Here is a 20,622-nt window from a genome sequence, read left to right as displayed (position 1 = left end):
CAAATATAGTGATTGAATATATAGATTATTCTTCAAAACACTTTTCAAATGCATAATTTAAATAGTCATTTTAAAAATATATTCTCACTCTCAGCCGGGTCTTACTTTCTCTGTTGAATTAAAATACTGGTAGCACTGATTCTTTTGTCATCCAGTGGAAAATGTTCCCTTAGGAATGGGACCAATAGTCACTGTGATAAGCTGGACAACATTTCCATACCAAAGAAAAGGACAGCTGAGTATTTTAAATGGTCACATATTAATTACATTTAATAGGCTAAATAACAACTAATATCAAACAATAAAGCATGCTGTTTATTGTCCTTGAAAGAACTATGGAAGTCTGCCAAAAGCATAGCTCTTTTCTTAGCATTTATTATCAAATGGACCACTTCTCTGAAAGTCACATTCTAAATGACTATTGATGCTGTTGCGTTTACTGTCTTACCTCTACAAAGACTGCGGCTGCTTCTCTGCTAATTGTCACCCGATGAAGTTTCCCATCAGTCATAGTTTTAGAGCCAAGATTAAAAATATCAGGTTCCTGGTGTCTGTCTAGTTTATATGTGATCTGCAAACTTCCTAAAGAAGGGGGAAACGGCATTTTAAACTAAAACAGAATTTCATAAAGAGAAAAGGAAAAAAACCCCTTCCAGTGTGAAACCTAAAGCTTTTACTTGTTGTTCAGTTCAATTTAAATCTAAATTTATTTATTTGGGCTCACCTGATAATTAATATTTCTATTCAATAGAGCCAGTCTGAGTTGGGGAAAGACCCAGAATCAGGCTTTCACCAGGCTGTTCGAGGCAGGAATAGGAACCTGCAGGTGGGCTTGTAAGAAAACCCAAGACAAACCAGGACTAAAATATGACCTGTGACCACTTAAAATTTCCACTGATCAGAACAGCACTCACTTGTGTGAAAAGGACCCCAGTATAGAATGGCTTTTTTTTTAGATATAAGCTTTTCCATCCTAAGAGACAGTAAACCAAAGCACAAGTGTTTATTGAACCTATGTCTTCTGGATTATGTCTGTGCCAGGGTTGTTGTAATTTACAGGATTTTGATCTTTTTGTGTACACATCCTGTCATTGTCACTGTCCTCCCGTTGTTCGTCGATTTGCTCGAGCGGGCCCAGTAACATCTCCATTGGATACTTTGTTGTTACTGTGTCTGGCATATCCACTACGTCACGGGGAGCTTGCCAGACTCTGCCGTGCGGGCGAGATACTCTCGGTAGCTTGCCGGGCTCTCCGAGAGGGGCAGAGGAATCGAACTCGGGTCGGCCATGTTGGCTGCGAGCAAGGCAAACGCCCTCCCGCTGTGCTATCACTCCAGCCCTGAAGGCCAAATTCAGAGTGCCCTATTTTACTCTTAATTTCAATAGTAATGACCTAACTGTCTCATTTATATTGTGTTTTTACCTTTTGGGTCACACCTGTGGGTGCTCAAGGCTTAATCTTTGCAGGGCTCAGGAACCATGTACTATTGATGACTGAACTACATAGGGGGAAGCACACCACCACTGTACTATCTCACTGGCCTAAAATGTCTCTTTTTTCAGTTTTTCTTACATAAGGTAGAAACTTAAGTTAAACATAAGAAAATAAAAGCTTGGTTCTCAGTTAATTATTCATGTGGTATTCATATTACTAAATGATAAAACCTCTGGCAATAATACATTAACATTCACTTTCCATAAACATAACTTCTTTTAATGTTGCTTATTTTGATGCATTTTAAATCAGTACCTGAAACACTGAAACACTGTCCTCCCGTTGTTCATCGATTTGCTCGAGCAGGCCTAGTAACATCTCCATTTTTTGAGACTTGTTGTTACTGTGTTTTGGCATATTGAATATGTCACAGGTAACTTCCCAGGCTTTTCCGTGTGGGCAAGATATTCTTGGTAGCTTGCCAGGTTCTCCGAGAAGGGTGGAGGAATTGAACCTGACTCAGCCTGGCTGACTGCATTCAAGGCAAACCGCCCTATCACTGTGCTATCTGCATTTGCATAACTAAGTTTTGCAATTGCTCAAATTTTCTACTAATGTTTCTGAAGAATCAAGAAACAGGAAAAATAAGATAGATGTTAGTGATCTGCCATGATATGCAAATCCCTCTGAAGAGTGTACTATCACTCTTTTGTCCCTCTGCTTTCCTCCTTGGAAGGGAAACTTCCTCTTCTTTACTCTCTCCTTCTAAAGTAATCAGTGAGAGATAATAGCAAGCTTTCTGAGCACTCAGCTTCCACATGCTCAAGGAAGCAAGGTTGTAGCCTGATTCTTTTCTCTAACTGAGCATCTTAGACTGATTTGGTAATCAAGTATTGAGTAATAACTCGCTTCATTTTGGATACAGATATGACATAAATAAGTGATGAGTTAGGTAAATCTTATTCATCTCATACTTATGGATATCAGCATACTTTGTTTGCTTTCTTCTTTTATTTATTTTTTTCGGGGGTGGTGGTTAGACCAAACTTGGTGGTGCTCAGGAATTTCTCCTGGCGATGCTCAGGATTTACTCCTTTCTCTATACTCATGTATCACTCAGGGGAACATATGTAATGCCAGGGATCAGAATACAGATTCACAGAGTGCAAGGCAAGCAGCCTACATACTGTCCTATCACACTAGCCCCTGTTAGCTTATCTTTTCTTTTCCGGTTTTACCCAGTGGTGCTCAGAGTTTACTCCTGACTCTGAGCTCAGAGATGGCTCCTTGTCATACCATGCAAACATTTGCACTGCTTGGAGTCAAACCCAGGTTAGCTGGTGTAAGACAAGTTTCTTTCATGCTGTGCTATCTTTTGGCCCCTTAAACCAAATAAAACTATCTTTTATGAGGTTTAATGCAGCTCCTTGCTTAGATGGAGGAAATATTTTATGTAAAAAAAATCTTATTTCCTGGAAACCTATCCCTTGCTCATAGATCGGGAGGATTAACCTTACCAAAATGACACTACTCCCCAAGGCATTATACAGATTCAATGTGGTCCCTATAAGGGTACCCATGACATTCTTTAAAAAAATTGACAAAACATTCATAAAATTCATATAGAAAAATAATGTCCCACAAATAGCTAAAGCAATTCTTGGGGAAGAGTAGATAGGTTGCATCATCTTCCCCAACTTCAAACTGTACTACAAAGCAGTAGTAATTAAAACAGCATGGTATTGGACTAGAAACAGACCTGCAGACCAATGGAACAGAGTTGAATATTCTGACACAGCCACTCAAGTATATGATCACTAAACCTTTGTCAAAGGAGCAAGAAACGTGAAGTGAAGCAAGGAAAGCCTCCTCAGCAAGTGGTGCTGGGAAAACTGGATAGTTATCTGAAAAAAAATTGAGCTCAGATCTCTGTCTTGCAAGGTCCCTTGGGACCCTGAGGGAGATTCCAGAGTTAAAACTCTACTACTTAGTAACTCTCCATTTCCTTCCCCCTCCCTAGTACAGCCTTAGCTGTGAAGCCCTTCCTTATTGGGATGTAAATTCTGAAACCATTTGTTGACTCTTCCCTGCTGGGATGTAAATTCAGAAACCATTTGTTGGCCCTTCCTTCTCTGTTACCTCTGTTAGGAACTTTTCCCTTATCCTCTTCCACCAAATCAAATTGAGCCTGGTGATAACCAAATGTCCAAGTTACCCAGTAGCCCACTAGCCACAATGCCTATGTATGTAAATGCTGATCTTTGAATCTATAGGCTAAGGAGTAATGTACTTTTAAATGGATTGGTTAAGAAAGTATATGTTGTTACAAATCTATTGGCTATGAAATGCACGGGCTTTGCTGTAATGGCCAGTGAAGGCCTATGTAAGATCCCCTTTGAAGAAGTTCGGGGTCTTGCCTCACCTATCTGACCTGCATGTCTGTGTAGGCGGCTTGATCCTGGCTAGCCAGTCTTACAATAAACCTTGCTTGCTGTTTGCAGTTTCTGGAGTCATTTTGTTGTTAAAGGGAGATCAGGATCCGCGTCCTAACAGTCTAACCCCAAGCACAAAAGTTAGATCAAAATGGATTAAAGACCTAAGCATCAGGCCTGAATCCATAAGGCACATGGAGGAAAATGTAGGCAGAGTCCTCCACTATAATTGAAGCTAAAGGCATCTTTAAGGATTAAACACCACTGGCCAAGCAAGTGGAAGAAAACATAAACAAATTGGACTACATTAAACTAAGAAGCTTCTACACTGAACAAAAAAACAGTTACCAAATTACAGAGAGAGTCCACTGATTGGAAAAAATTATTTATCCAATACCTGTCAGTAAGTTGTTAATACATAGGATATACAAGACATTAGTAGATCTGTGCCAAAAAAATCCTCCAACAGCACCAAAATGGGGAGAGGAAATAAACAGAAACTTCCTTAAAAAGGAAATACAAATGGCCAAAAGACACATGAAAAACTGCTCTTCATCACTAATCATCAGGGAGATGCAAATCAAAACAACAATAAGATATCTTACAACAGAGTGACTGACACACATCAAAAAGAACAAGAACAAGCAGTGCTGCTGAGGATGTGGGAATAAATGAACTCTCTTTCATTGTTGGTAGAAACGCTGACTGGTCCAGCCTTTTTGGAAAACAATATGGGCATACCTCAAAAAACTAGAAACTGAGCTTCCATATGAGCCAGCAATACCAGTTCTGGGAATATATGCCGGGGTGCAAAAGTGCACAGTAGAAATGACATTTGCACCTGTATGTTCATTGCAACGCTGCTCACAATAACCAGAGTCTGGAAATAACACATGTGCCCAAGAACAGATGAAGAGTTAAATAAATTTTGGTATATATACACAATGGAATAACATACAGCTGTTAGGAAAGATAATGTCATGAAATATCCTTATAAGTGAATGCACATGGACAGTATCATGCTGACTGAAATGAGTCAGAAAGAGAAAGACAGACATAGAATGACTGCACTTGTTTGTGGAATATAAAATAACATAAAATAAGACTAACACCCAAAGACAGTAGAGTCAAGGGCCAGGAAGATTGTTCCAAGGATGGAATCCTGCCTTACAAGCTGGGGGAGAAGACAGCCAGGATAGCGAAGTGATTACTAAGTCAATGATGGTTGGAGGGATAGCTCAGACTGGGAGATGTTTTCTGAATGTAGATAAAGGACCAAACATGATGACTTCTCAGTATCTATATCTAAACCATAACGCCCAAAAGTACAGAGAGAGTAAGAATAAAATTGTCTGCCATAGAGACGGGTTGGTGTCGTGTGGGGGTGGATACTGGGGACATCTGTGGTGAAAAAATTTATGACTGAAACTCAATTATGAAAGCTTTGTAACTATATCTCAAGGTGATTCAAAAAAATGCTAATAAATTTACATACCAGATAAAAAATTTGTTTCCAAATTACCTGAAAAAGTCATTTAGATTATTACTGAACAGAAAAATACATCCTGGGAGTAGTTTTATGTTGATCTCATAAAATGATCAGCATTTTATGGAAGACTCATTTGTTTATTCATTAAAATGTGGACATTATTTACACTTATTTGTGACAATAAGTGAAGCCTAATAAATAGAGATGTGTAGGCCACCCAATTATGTTGCACCTTAACATGAAAAGAACCCATCCCTGCATGGTGCTAACTTTCAATTTCATTCTTTTTAGTCTTACACTACAGACACTCACCATTTGTGGTGAGGATCACAGAAAAGTATTCCTCTGAGAAGGCCCCAACAAAGAGCAGTAGGGAGGGAAGCCCTGTTGTCCTGAAGCTTATCGCGGTCTCTTCTCCTGTCAGTGTTAGATCCTCATGGGATCCAGTTGCAAAGGAGCTGGTGTTCGTGCTGGGGGTGTGGTGGTAAGGTCCTTGAAAACTGTAAGTGATTGATGAGTCAGTTCTTAAATATGCAGAAACCTCTGGAATGACACACATATAACTGTTATATGTAAAAGCCAAAGACTTTAAAATTGAGGCCTTGTGATGTATAGTTGCAAAGCTATTCATGCTTGCATTTCATACAATGTTTCAACACCCATCTCTCCATCAGTGTACATTTCCAACTCGTTCCCTCCCCCACACCTCTTCTCCAACCTGCCTCAATGGCATACTCTTTTCCTCTCTGTCTCTGCCTTTCTGTCTCTGTCCCTCTCTCTCCTTTTGAGCATTATGGTTAAATGCAAGAGTCTTGATCTATTTATATTTAAAGACTACCTAAGAGAGAAAACAAGAGTGACATCATTTTTACATGTTTTCTTGTTTAAATTTAGTTTGGATATTTTGGTTTGGGGGCCACACTCAGCAGTGTTCAGGCTTCTCTACACTCAGTGCTCAAGCATCACTTAGGGAAGTTCTCAAGGGACCATTTGGTGTTGTGATTGAATCCCTTCCTCCTACAGGTGCAACTAGCCCTCAGATGTCTTACCTACTCATGTGTGTGGGCTTTCACATTAAAAGTTTAAATTCTATTATTGGGAATGCTAATTCAAGTAGCCATCATGTATTGTTTATCCATTATGTATTGTCTATAATGGATAGCCAATGCTAATTGGGAAAATAGTATTTCAAAACTTAAAAATAGAATTACCATATTATTCAGTGATTGCACAGTTGTGTCATTACCTGAAGAATGTGCACATATCCATGTAAAGAGATATATTTATTAGACATGTGCAAATCCCTGCTCATCACATCATTATTCATAATCGCCAAGGGCTGGAAACAATCTAAGTGCCCATACATGGATGAATAAATAAAGATGCTGTGTGCAGAATTCATGAGAGAACGTTATTCAGCTCTGAAAAATGAATTCATGTCAATTGCAAAAACATCGATGGCTCCAGAGGTTATCATACTCATTGAAACAGATAACTAAAAACTAGATGATTTCACACATGTAGCAGCTAAAGAAAATAAACAAATGAATAAATCAAATCAACTTTCTATTTATCTTCCTAGATCCAAATCAACTTGTAGACTATAGAAGCAAAATAGCATTTACCAGAAGGGAAGATGGAACTTTTCACTATACCTCAGGTTATGAAGTCCTTTATATTTATTACTGTGTATATATATATAATTATATATAAATTACTGTCTATATATACTAAAAACTACATAATGTTATAGACCAATATTAATTCAGTGTAAATAGTCAAAATTTGCAATATTGATACAAAATAACTAATCCCATCATAGACCCAAATCAAATGACATTGATTGGGAATCCAACATGCTTCGTAAGGTAAAGGCCCTCCCGTCGAGCGGGCCCAGTAACGTCTCCATTGGAGACTTTGTTGTTACTGTGTTTGGCATATCGAATACGTCACAGGGAGCTTGCCAGGCTCTGCCGTGCGGGCGAGATACTCTCGGTAGCTTGCCGGGCTCTCCAAGAGGGGTGGAGGAATTGAACTCGGGTCGGCCATGTTGGCTGCGTGCAAGGCAAACGCCCTACCGCTCTGCTATCACTCCATGAAATTATGTACATATTATATATAATATTATATTTTTTATAATTATGTACATATTAACTATTTGTAATATTTAATTGCACTGGAGTGATCCATGTGAAAATCCAGTTCAGACAGAGTTGGAGGTTATGGGTCTCCTCGTGACACTGCACTGAGGGGCCTCTGAGGACTGGCACCAAGATTTCACAGGATAGTCTTCGAGGTCTGCAAACTGAACCTGGTCTCTTCTCCAGTTAAACAGCAAGATGGAGACAGAGCCCAGGGAGATGTTTCTGCAAGCCATATACTACAACATTATTTTGTGTTTTCCATCCCCAGGAGCCCTGTCCCGGGTTCCACTCACCATGGAAGCAGAAGGGCCCATCATAAGCAGAGGAGGTGCAGTCACACACAAACCCCCTTAGCCTCTCCTGGCAGAGGCCTCCATTGTGGCACAGATGTCCATAGCTAGCACAGTGACCTGGGCATCCTGGATCCACACCTGGGGTCACTGTGGCTCTTTCTTCCAAGTCCAAGGCCAGCCCATTCAAACGCAGGGCCCGGATGCACCCCAGAAATCCTCTCCGCCTGGTTGCTGTACCTCCTGCCAGAGAAACACCCCAGATGTGTCATAGTCCTGTGTCTTGCCATGCTAATATTCCAGGGCAAATATATGACAGTACTAACACTAAAATACTGCCCCACGTGTTATGATCATATGTGGTTTTGAAAATATAGACTCTAGTCTATTTAAAAATCATCAAACAACAATATGGAAACAATATGGTTACATATTCTAACAGTATTTTTCATGTTTCATTTTGATTTTTGACATTCATTCCTTTATAAACAATGAAATATAAACTATCATTGTTTATAAAGGAATCCTTTCAAAGTGATCCTTTGAAAAGTGATCCTTTTCAAAATTTATACTCAATGAAATATGTGTGGAATACAGTTACATAATTAAAAATCTTTCCAATATATTATAAAATTATAGATTAGAATGCATAGAAAATATTACAGTTGTAATTTTGAAATATAAATATGCATTGCAAATTTATGTGCATTGTTTTGTAATCTTTGTGATTTATTATGTAATTAATATCATTATTGCTGGGCTGGAGCGATAGCACAGCGGTTGGGCATTTGCCTCGCACGCAGCCAACATGGCCGACCTGAGTTCGATTCCTCAGCCCTTCTCGGAGAGCCTGGCAAGCTACCGAGAGTCTCCCACCGGCATGGCAAAGCCTGGCAAGCTCCCCATGATGTATTCGATGCCAAACACAGTAACAACAAAGTCTCCAATGGAGACGTTATTGGGCCCACTCAAGCAAATCAATGAACAACTGGAGGACCATGACTGTGAATATGTAATAATATAATTTTATAATTTGTTTTGACTATCATATATTGAACTATATAATAATACAAATAGCATATCTAAAATTTTTCTTTATATAACACAAATATTTATATTAGAGATCTCTCTATTAATGAAGCTTTAGAAAGGAATCAAGGAAAGAGCAAAGAAAAAGAAATTTGAGACAATATCTATGGTTTCAGCTTATCTTATCTATCATAACAATCTGAAGCTGGATGGTTTGAATACTACCTGAATAATAAATACTTTCCATTCATCACATCTTATGTAAGCCTAAGACAATTATTCTTACCTGTTGGGGGCTAGAGCGATAGCATAGTGGGTAGAGCGTTTGCCTTGTGCATGGCAGACCAGGCCAACACAGGTTCGATTCCTCAGCCCCTCTCAGAGAGCCTGGCAAGCTACCGAGAGTATCTTGCCTGCACGACAAAGCCTGGCAAGCTCCCTGTGATGTATTCAATATGCCAAACACAGTCACAACTAGTCTTACAATGGAGACGTTACTAGACTCTCTCGCGCAAATCAATGAACAATGGGAGGACAGTAACAGTGACAGCTGGGAGCATAGGTGAAAGCTGGAAGCTTGTTTGAAAAACAGATCTGAGGGCTCATTCTAGAGATTCAACTCAATACTGGGATATGGGAGTTACCCAAAATGTGAATTTTCAGCTAAGTTCTCAGGCTTCAGTAATATTACCCTAGGGGATAATGTTAATTTGGAGTAGATTTTTCATAAATTCTTTTTTAAAATTTAACATTTCATTAGTTCTTTCTCTAGACTTGAAATCGGAAGATAGAGCTATTTAGTATAATCTGCAATAATTAATTGAAGGACACTCTAGCTCGGTAAGAACTAATTATGCTTGAAGTTGAATTTTATGATTCCATGAACTGTATACACACATAGTTTAACTCACTGCATGGCATTAGACTCATAGATGCTGGAGGTATACTCTGGCAAAACAGACTGTATGCTAGTTTGTGATTTTTGTCTGTATCTAATTGGGTTGTGTCCTTATTTACTTAGAAATGTCTCATGTAAAACATAAAAAAAAAGCCAAGTAAGAGTGAATCCTTTAATCTGCTTAGTTTCCAAATCACACTACTATTGTCTGAAATGTAATGTAGCAAAAATCATTTTTACCCCATTGAAGAAACTAACAGCAGTGAAACAATAAGCACGAAAATTAAGAGAGAATATTTCTAAGACTCAGATATTTAATGTTTAGAAAAGGATTATGAGGAAAAAGGAGAAAGCTTGGGCCCTAAATATGGTGCATGATATGGGACCAAGGGGAGGTGCAGAGAGAATTGAGGCTCAGACTGATGAGAGTCATTCATGGATAAACACCCTGAGCGATGTCTGCATGACCCCTCAGATCTGTTTCCCAGGAGACAGATGATGACTGGGTCCCAGTTACAGTGCATGTTCTCTAACTCCCCTGAGAGGCAAAGTAGGAGAAATAGACAAAAATTGGCAAGAGTTTTACAAAGACCATTGTTAAGAAGTGACTGAAAGAAATACAAATAGACTCTATCTATATGATATTGAGTGCAAACATGGGAAACAGTTCAATACAAGTTTAGAATTTTCTTTTGGTTGTATATGTGGTCAAGCCCCTTGATCCCTCTGGATCTCCACCCAACACTATATGTTAAGTATGGAGACCTGAGATCATGGAGCCCATAGTAGTATTGTTTTGCCATTGCTATGGTAACTATTTATAGTAACCATTGTCTCTTGGTCATTGAATCTATTCCCAGCACTGCATAGTTATGAATGACAGCACTCACCGACAAAGAGCTGGCTGTTGAATTGTAAGTGGGAGTGCCCATCAGCAGGGCCCGACTGGGTTCTGACAGGGAGCTGATCCACTTGGAGAGTTGCTTCCTTAATGTTCCTCTCTGCCTTCACATAGTGCCACCGATTGTCATTCAAGGGGGTAGAGGACTTCACTTTGACTTCACAAGGTCCATTTCCCACATCAAATGAAAAGGTCACTTCCGCAGAAGCTAGAAATATAGATGTGAGTTGCTTATGGTCATTCACAGGGAGAAAACATGACTTGAGTAGATGTGAGAAGAGTATGGTGACATGCTCGCTTAAAGGGGACCTTGGGCTAAAACAGACTGCCATTCCCAGTTGGCTTAAGAGCAAAATAAGTCTGTACCTGGAGGGAGAAAGCAAAACTATTTTAGCATATTCCTTCTCAGGTGCACTATTCATCTTGCTAAGTAATTACTAAATATTTAGTACTAAACTGAACAATTTACCTGGTTTAATATGACAAATGTATTCATGTAAAAACGGTTTAAATCTTCACATAACTTTATTGCATGCACTGTATGAAATTTTGGAAGCAAGAAATTAACCTCTGCACAAAACAATTATAATATACCTAATGAATTATATCAAACAGTTTCATAGCCTAGTAGGATGCTATTTGGCCCATTTGGTGTCAAATTCTGATTATACAAATTGCTATTCACAACACAAAATTGGCATAGGATATCACAATCCATTGCCTTACTATTGAAATGATTATTAACGATTATAGAATTTTAGTATTTAATAGAGAAATACAACTGAAAAAGAAACAGGCATCTTATAAAAATTAGGTCTATAAGGGGCATTATTAATAATTGGGTACTCAGTGGCTATGTCCAGATAAGGTCACTCACCACGCAGCTCCAGCCGGATGAATTCTGTGATTCCCAGGTTTTCTACTAACACTCCAGAAGGGGCTGTGGTCTTAAAAAAGAAAGACATGTCAGCACTAAGTTCTCCACGGAATGCTGGGAAATGGAGGTATGATGTTTCAGTATTGAAGGAAGCTGAATTCCAAAACGAATCTGTTTACAAAAAGAAGGGATACAAACAGTGAGAATAGGTTCGTCCCCAACGCTGCGTCTGACCTTTCTATCCCTCAGGTCAGTCTTAATTCGAACCTGAGACTTCGCTTTCGCTGCCTACGTGCACCAGACGTTCTCTAAGACCCTGAGCCTATCATCCCTGAGCCTCTTCCTGTTCATTCCCAACACCTGATCTCTCCATCCCTCAGGTTGTACCCCTCACACACACCAGGTACCCATAGGGTGCATGGCCTCTTCCACAGTGGGCGTGGCCTCGCAGAAGTAGGCATGACCTAATTTTGGACTGAGCGGCCACAGGTAAATTAATCATACCCAGCAATCTCATATAACTCTCAGTCTCCATGCCACCTTACCAACATGAAGAAACAGTGCAAATGCCCACCATGAGAAGAGGATGATGAAAAGAGTCCAGAAGCCTCATTAGGTATTACTCACCTAAGGGACCTCTCTGATAAGAATTCAGATATGAAGTAATGAAGATGTTCAATGAACTCAAAGAAACAGTGACACAGTTATCCAATAAAATAAGGAGGACATGACGGAAACAATGGATCGGAAAATCGAGAAATTACAGGAAGAAATGAGAGCAGAAATTGGAAAGCTATGGACAGAAGTGTCATGATTGAAGGACTCGGTAGATGATATAAAAAATTCAGTGTGTGCCCTCAACAGTAGAATGGCTACAGCTGAAGACAGAATCAGTGAGCTGGAAGATCAGCTACACGAAGCTTATAAACAAACAAACAAACAAACAAACAAAAACAATGGAAACAGACCTCAAAATAGCTCTAGAGCGAATCAGAGTCCTAGAGGATGATTCCAAGAGGAACAACATTAGAATCGTTGGAGTACCAAGGATCAGGGAAACAATCCCAATAAAAAAGCAACGATTAAACAAATCATTGCTGAAAAATTCCCAGAGCTGGACAATGCAGCCATTCAGATTCAAGGAGCCCAAAGGGTGGCAGCTATAAGAAACCCTAACAATAACACTCCAAGACATAGCATAGAATGGTGGATGCTGCTGATAGAGACACAATACTGCAAGCAGCAAGGTCAAAGAAGTAAATCACATACAAAGGAGCACCTCTTAGATTCACAGCAGACCTATCAGAGAAAACCCTCCAAATCTGAAGGCAATGGTGGGATATAGTGAAAAAACTCACTGAATTGAGCACTTCACCAAGAATACTCTATCCGGCTAAACTCTCACTCAAACACGAAAGGAACGGTACACTATTTTCTGGATAAACAACAGCTCAGAAACTTCATAGACTCAAAACCAAACCTAAAAGAAGGGATAAAGGGGCTACTATAAGACAAGACAAACCCTACAAAGCACAACAGACCCTTACAGAAAGATGACACAAAGCCCCATAAAATAATTTCTCTCAATGTCAACAATATAAATTCACCAATTAAGAGACACAGAGTGGCAAAATGGATTCAGAGATAGAACCCAACATTCTGCTGCCTACAAGAAACTCATCTGAACAGTCAGAGCAAACACAGACTCAAAGTTAAAGGATGAAAAACAATCCTGCAAGAAAAAGCTCCCTCAAAAAAGCTGGGGTGGCCATACTAGTATTCAACGACTTACATTTCAGGTTGAAAAAGATTAGAAGGGACAGTGAAGGCCATTTTCTATTCATCAAGGGATATGTACAACAGGAAGAAATCACACTCTTAAATGTATTCGCACCTAATGAGGGAACAGCTAAATATTTTAAACAACTGCTAACAATTTTAAGGACATTGCTAGCAAGACAATAGTAGCCACTGGAGACTTCAACATCACATTATCACCTCTGGATCAATAAGAACAAAACTCAGCAAGGAAAAAATGACTTTGAAGGAAGAAACAGAATAGAGAGGACTTATAGACCTAAGAGGGCTTTACAGCCCAAAAAGAAAGAATACACATTCTTCTCCAGGGAACACGGAACATTTTTCAAAATTGACCACGTGCTAGGCCAAATAACATACCTCAATAGAATCAGGAAGACAGAAATAGTATCAACATTTTTTTCAAACCATGATGCACTGAACATAGAAGCGAATCACACACAGACATGGAGAACCAAATCAAACACCTGGAAATTAAACAACTCAACGTAGAACAATGAGGAAGGAAGTCAAGGACGAATTAAAAGGTACCTGGAAACATGAGAATGAAGACACGAGCTACCAGAACCTATGGGACGCAGCTAAAGCCACGTTAAGGGGAAAATTTATGGCTCTGCAAGCATTTCTCAGAAAGGAAGAAAGGGCCCACATACACACCTTGACTTTACAGCTCAAGATCTTAGAAAAGGACCAAAAAAGGAGCCCAAACCCGGCAGAAGGAAAGAGGTCAGAAAACTTAGAGTAGAAATTAACAACATGGAAACACAAAAAACAATCCAAAAGATCAATGAAACCAAGAGCTGGTTCTATGAGAAAATAAACAAGATAGATAAACCATTAGCAAGACTCACAAAGAAAGAGAGAGAGGGAGAGAGAGAGGGAGAGAGAGAACCCCAATAAACCGAATCAGAAATGAGAAGGGGAATATCACAACAGAAACCAAAGAAATTCAAAAGATCATCAGAGATTATGTTGAAAGTCAGTATGCCACAAAATAAGAGAACCTAGAAGAAGTGGATAAATTTCTGGATTCTTATAATCTCCCAAGGCTGAATCAAGAAGATCTAGAATATTAGAAGAGTCCTATTAACATCAAGGAAATTGAAACTGTAATCAAAATTCTTCCAAAAAACAAAAGCTCAGGTCCAGATGGATTCACTAGTGAATTTTTCCAAACATTTAAAGAGGACCTATTGCCAGTTCTTCTCAAGCTTTTCCAAGAAATTGAAGAAACAGAAACTCTCCCAAAGTTTCTATGAATCCCATATCTCTCTAAAACCAAAAAGAAAAAAGACATCACAAGAAAAGAAAAGAAAAGAAAAGGCCGTTATCCCTGATGAACACAGATGCGAAGATTGTCAAGAAAATACGAGCAAATAGAATTCAAAAACTCATCAAAAATATCATTCATGTGACTAAGTGGGATTCATCCAGGGGATTCAAGGATGGTTTAACATTCAGAAATCAATCAACATAATCCATCATATCAACAAAAGAAAAGACAAAAACCGTATGATTGTATCAATCGATACAGAGAAAGCATTTGACAAGATCCAGCATCCGTTTATGGTGAAAACCCTCGCCAAAATTGGGATAGAAGCCATAGTTAAAGCCATCTACCACAAGCTTATGGCAAGCATCATAATCAATGAGGAAAAACTAAGAGGTTTCCAGCTAAGATCAGGGACGAGACAAGGGTGCTCACTCTCTCCACTTCTGTTCAATATAGTACTGGAAGGACTTGCAATAGTGGTCAGGCAAGAAAAAGATATTAAGGGCATTCAGGTAGGAAAGGAAGAAATCAAGCTCTCACTATTCACAGATGATATGATAGTATACTTAGAGAACCCTAAAACCTCTACCAAGAAACACCTAGAAACAATAGACTTGTATAGTAAAATTGCAGGCTATAAAATCAATACCCAAAAGTCCATGGCTTTCCTATATGCAAATAGTGAGAGAGAAGAAAGTGACATGAAAAACACGATCCCATTTACAATTATGCCCCAGAAAATCAAGTACCTAGGAATTAGCTTGACTAATGACGGGTGTAAAAGACCTGTACAAAGAAAACTACAAAAGGCTACTTCAGAATAAAAGAGTACATGAGGAAATGGAAAAATATCCCCGGCTCATGGATCAGGAGAATTAACATGGTCGAAATGGCAATACTCCCCAATGCATTGTACAAATTCAATGAGATCCCTATAAGGATACCCATGACATACTTCAAAGAAACGGAGCAATTCATATGAAACAATAGCTAAAGCAATTCTTGGGAAAAAGAATATTGGAGGAATCAACCTCCCCGACTTCAAACTTTACTACAAAGCAACAAAGGCAGAGCTGCAGACCAATGGAACAGGGTTGAATATACTGATATCTGCCCCCAAATTTATGATCATCTAATCTTTGATAAGGGAATAAGAAATGTGAAGTAGAGCAAGGAAAGCATCTTTAACAAATTGTTCCAACAAAACTGGATGGCTACGTGCAAAAAAATGGGTTCAGATCTCTACTAACACTATGTGAAAAAAGTAAGATCAAAATGGATTAAAGACCTCAACATCAGACTGGAATCCATTAGGTACATTGAAGACTAGGGTAGCAAAACCCTCCACGATATCAAAGCTAACGGTATCTTCAAAGATGACACGCCACTGGCCAAGCAAGTGAAAACATAGATAGACAAATGGGACTATCTTAAACTAAGAAGTTTCTGCACCTCAAAAGAAACAGTGACCAAACTACAAAGACAGTGCACAGAATGGGAAAGTATATTCGCCCCATACCCATCTGACAAGGGGTTGATATCAAGGATATACAAAGTACTCGTTGAACTCCACAAGAAAAAAACATCCAACTGAATCAAAAAATGGGGTGATGAAGTGAACCGAAACTTTCTCAAAGAAGAAATCTGAATAGCAAAAAGGCACATGATAACATGCTGTACACCACTAATCATCAGGGAGATGCAGATCAAAACACAAATGAGATACCGTCTCATACCACAGAGGCCGGTCCACATCAAAAGAACAAAAGCACCTGGTGTTGGCACTGATGTGGCGAGAAAGGGACACTCCTTCACTGCTGGTGGGAATGCCGACTGGTTCAGCTCTTTTGGAAAATAATATGGACGATTCTCAAAAAAGTAGAAATTGAGCTCACATTTGATCCAGCAATACCACTCTTGGGAATATATCCCAGAGAGGCAAAAAAGTATAGTCGAAGTAACATCTGCAATCGTTTGTTCATTGCAGCACTCTTTACAATAGCCAGAATCTGGAAAAAACCTGAGTGCCCGAGAACAGATGACTGGTTAAAGAAACTTTGGTACATTTACACAATGGAGTACTATGTAGCTGTTTGAAAAGACGAAATCATGAAATTTACATAGAAGTGGTACTACATGAAAAGTATCATGTTAATTGAGATGACTCAGAAAGAAAGGGATAGACATGGAAAGACTGCATTCATCTGGGGAACATAAAGTAACGAAATAGGAGACTAACACCCAAGAATGGCCGAGATTAGTACCAGGAATTTTACTTCGTGACTTGGAGGCCAACCACACATGTTAGGGGAAAAGGCAGCTCAGATAGAGAAGGGAACACCAAATAAAGGTGTTGGGAGCATCCTCCCAGGATGGGAGAAGCATGCGGAAAGTGGACTATAGATCAAACATGATTGTCACTCAGTGCCTCTCTTGCAAACCACAGGACCCAAAAGGAGAGAGAGAGAGAACAAAACGGAATTCCACAGAGGCGGGGTGGAATGGGGGAGATGGGGGGGTGGGATGGATACTGGGATCCGTGTTGGTGGGAAATGGGCACTGGTGGAGGGATGGGTATTTGATCATTGTTTAATTGAAACCCAAGCACAAAAATGTCTAAGTCTGCAACTGTATCTCATGATGTCACACTATTAAAAATTTTAAAAAAAAGCAAAGTGCTGGAATATTGTGATTTCCTGACACAACACCCATTCACACAGGGCCCCAGCAAAGGTTTTGGCTCCACAGCCACCACTGACATCCTGGAAGGCCCTGGGGCAGCGCTGCCTGGGTCTATACTGGTGATCACCCCATAAGAGCAGTGACACAGGAGAGTGATATGGAAACTGTGTTGTTCTGACTCATTCCCTCTGACAGTTGTGTGCAGTATCAGTGAGGTAAACAGAGGTAGTATCAAGATCAGTTATGGGGTTCCAGCAACATCCAGACCAGAGATGTGGGCATGGAGGTGGATAATGGATCTACTTTTGATATTGAAGCAGTGAGGTTTGTTGATGAATTATATGACTTTTGTGAGAGTCTAAGGAGTAACAGGAAGAATGGCGTGACCATACACATAACTAGTAAAGTAAGATTGTTGGGTAAATATTTTCTTTATTTTTTGACATATTGTGTTAAAATATGCTGCCACGCTCCAGTTCCATGAATCTCAAAATAGTAACTTTCTTTAGATACTACATTAAAAACTCATAATACATGGGTCCAAAAAAAAGCAAGAAGAAACATCACCTGCACTTCTATGTTTATTGCAGCACTACTTACAATATTTACAATAGCAAGAGTTTGGAAACAACTTGAGTGTACAAGAAGATATGACTAGAAAAAGAAGCTATAGTAAATCTACATAACTAGTGCTACACAGGAAAAATAAAGTCATGAAATTTTCCTATAAATAGACGGAAATGGAGAGTATCATGTGGAGTGGAATGAGTCAGAAGGAGAGGGACGATATAGAATCACTGCATTCATTACTGGGATACAAAAAAAATAGTATGAAACTAATATTCAAGGCCATGGAAAACTGGAGCAAGGAGGACTGGTGAATGATTGGAAATCTCCACAAGTGTGTGGGGGATGAAGGGTAATCAAGCTAGAGGTGGGCCTAGTGTGACAACAAGAGTTGAAAATTGGGACCATCTGAAGATCAGAGATCAATATACATCATAACATTTTAGTAACTATTTTCCAAAATATAATGGCCAAAATAAGAGAAGAGAAAGAGAGGGAGAGAGGGAGAGGGAGAGGGAGAGAGGTGGCAGAGGGAGAGGGAGAGAGGTGGGAGAGAAAGAGAGAGAGAGAGAGAGCGAGAGAGAGAGGTGCCTGCCATAGAAGCAGACGGGAGTGAAGGGGAGTGGGGGGCAGTGATGAGAGGGAATCTGGGGATACTGATGCTGGGAAATGTGCACTGGTGTAAGGATGGGTGTTGGAACATTGTGTGACTGAAACCCAATCATGAACAGCTTTGTAATTCTCAATCTCGTGGTGATTCAATTAAAGTATTAAAAACATAAAATAATTTAAAACACTCATCCAGTAGAAATGTAATGTTTTCATTTACAAGTAAGATAGTAAAACTTCATTTATGGGTGCTAATTGCATAGAGTTAGAACCCATGCACCCAAATTCCTCCTAGAGCACTGACATGTATTTTTAGGAGACAGGACAATTCCTTTATGTCACTTACTGTCCCCCTGGCAAAGCAGAGGCCCCAATGTAAAGCTTGCTTCAGAGTGTCGTTGGCCTGTGTTTGTTGTCACTATCTGAGTGACAGGCAGATGCTCCTTATGGGAAAGGATGACTGTATCACTGGGCCTAGAAAACAAAGACAGCCACAAAACATTATTCTGAGCAATACACATCCACATAATAGTCTTTCATCACAGTTCAAGAGTTATCAAGCTAAATTTGTCGTTACCCAGCAGTGAGAAAAGAAAATGATTCATTTAAACATTGACAAAGATAGCAAAATATTTATTGGGGCCATCTGAAGATCAGAGATCATGTTTATTGACAACACAACAGTAAAGAAAGCAGACAGGTCCACAACTATAGTAAAGGGACAGACTAGAGGTAACATTTTTAATGCCACTAAGCAGCTCACTGCTCTAGGTTAGCCACTGTGTAAATTGTTATATGTAGAATTTTTATGCGAGTGACAGTAATCAGTCTTCATAAATTAAAAAAGCAAATAAACAATAACATTCAGGTGGTAAGCTTTATGTTTGGAATTCTCAAAACTTCAAAGGTGTTTAAGAAACTCCTACTATAGTTGTCAGCATTTCCTTATTTGTTAATGGAATGAACTTAAAAAACAAATTACTGTCCAACACCAAGGCAAAAGGTGTGATGTGATGGACTCTTAAAATGATTAAAGAGACTCACTGTGTGTGTGTGTGTGTTTGTGGGTGTAAAAGTGGCATGTTAATTATTGTCACAATATGCTCTCTTGACAATTATGAAGAATCTTCTGTATATGGGACATGTATAGAAATCATCATTTGTGGCCCCAGGAAACAGTTTATATTATAACAACAATGATGCTTCAGTACAAAAATAATATTTTAGGAAGCATAATTCTATGGTTCCATCAAACAAAGAAAACAAGGTGTAGGTGATAAGCTTGCTTTTTCACCTTTCTAGAGAAAGTAAGAACACTTATAAACTCTAAATTTTTTATTTGTTGCATTTTAGTTGGAGGTTATGCCCAGCTGTGTTCAGGGATTACTCCTGACTCTGTGCACAGAAATCTTTCCTGGCAGCACTCAAGAGGCCATATGGGGTAATAAAGATCAAACCCAGACTGACTGCACAGCGAGCATTTTACCTACTATGCTATTTCTTTGGTCCCAAAACTGTTGACTATTATACTGTGTACCTCAATTACATATGTGTATCTGATTTTTTAATAAATAATAACTTGTCCCACTTATCCTTATGATGCTTTGTGACAAACCTAGTAAGTTTTGATTTTTAAAATTACCAAATGACCACTCCTAGCTAGGCAAGCTGAAGCATTTTCAACTGCAATTCCATAGGTTAAAAAAAAATACTTCGAATGGCTCAACTTAATAAGCTTTGCAGAAAATCATGACTAATACTTAGTCAAATTCTGCTTAGGTTCCAAAATATTTCCTTGAAGTAAAAAATTAAAACATTTGTTTTAGAGTTTTAGCCAAGAGACCATCAGTGCTCATGGTAAGACAATACATACACATACATATGTGAATGAAATATCTTGAATGTTAAAAAAAATGCTTTGATTCTAGCTGTTTTTAAAACTCAGATAAAATGAAGTAACAGTTTTATCTGCCTAATCCCTGTATTTACCGCACACTGGCAGAAATCATCCCAAGCATATAATACCTGGTTTGGTCAGGAAGAGTGGTCAACGATCTAGAGTGCAAGCTTGGTTTATGGGGAGATCTGTCTGGAAATTAACTTTGCTAAAATAAGCTGAAACTAGTTTTAGTGTTTGATATCAGTAATGCTACAAATGAGGGCTGGAGCGATAGCAC

At 39.0% G+C, this 20,622-nt stretch overlaps 1 pseudogene; it reads right to left on the bottom strand.

The window, feature by feature from the left end:
• LOC130034949 (contactin-associated protein-like 3) overlaps positions 1 to 20,622 on the bottom strand; it is a 158,780-nt pseudogene that overhangs the window by 19,152 nt on the left and 119,006 nt on the right.

The sequence above is a fragment of the Sorex fumeus genome, unplaced genomic scaffold (genome assembly GCF_029834395.1).
Source record: "Sorex fumeus unplaced genomic scaffold, SorFum_2.1 ptg000063l, whole genome shotgun sequence".
Taxonomy (NCBI): Eukaryota; Metazoa; Chordata; class Mammalia; order Eulipotyphla; family Soricidae; genus Sorex; species Sorex fumeus.
Note: the sequence above shows the minus strand (reverse complement) of the source record. Positions and strands in the feature narration are given on the sequence as shown.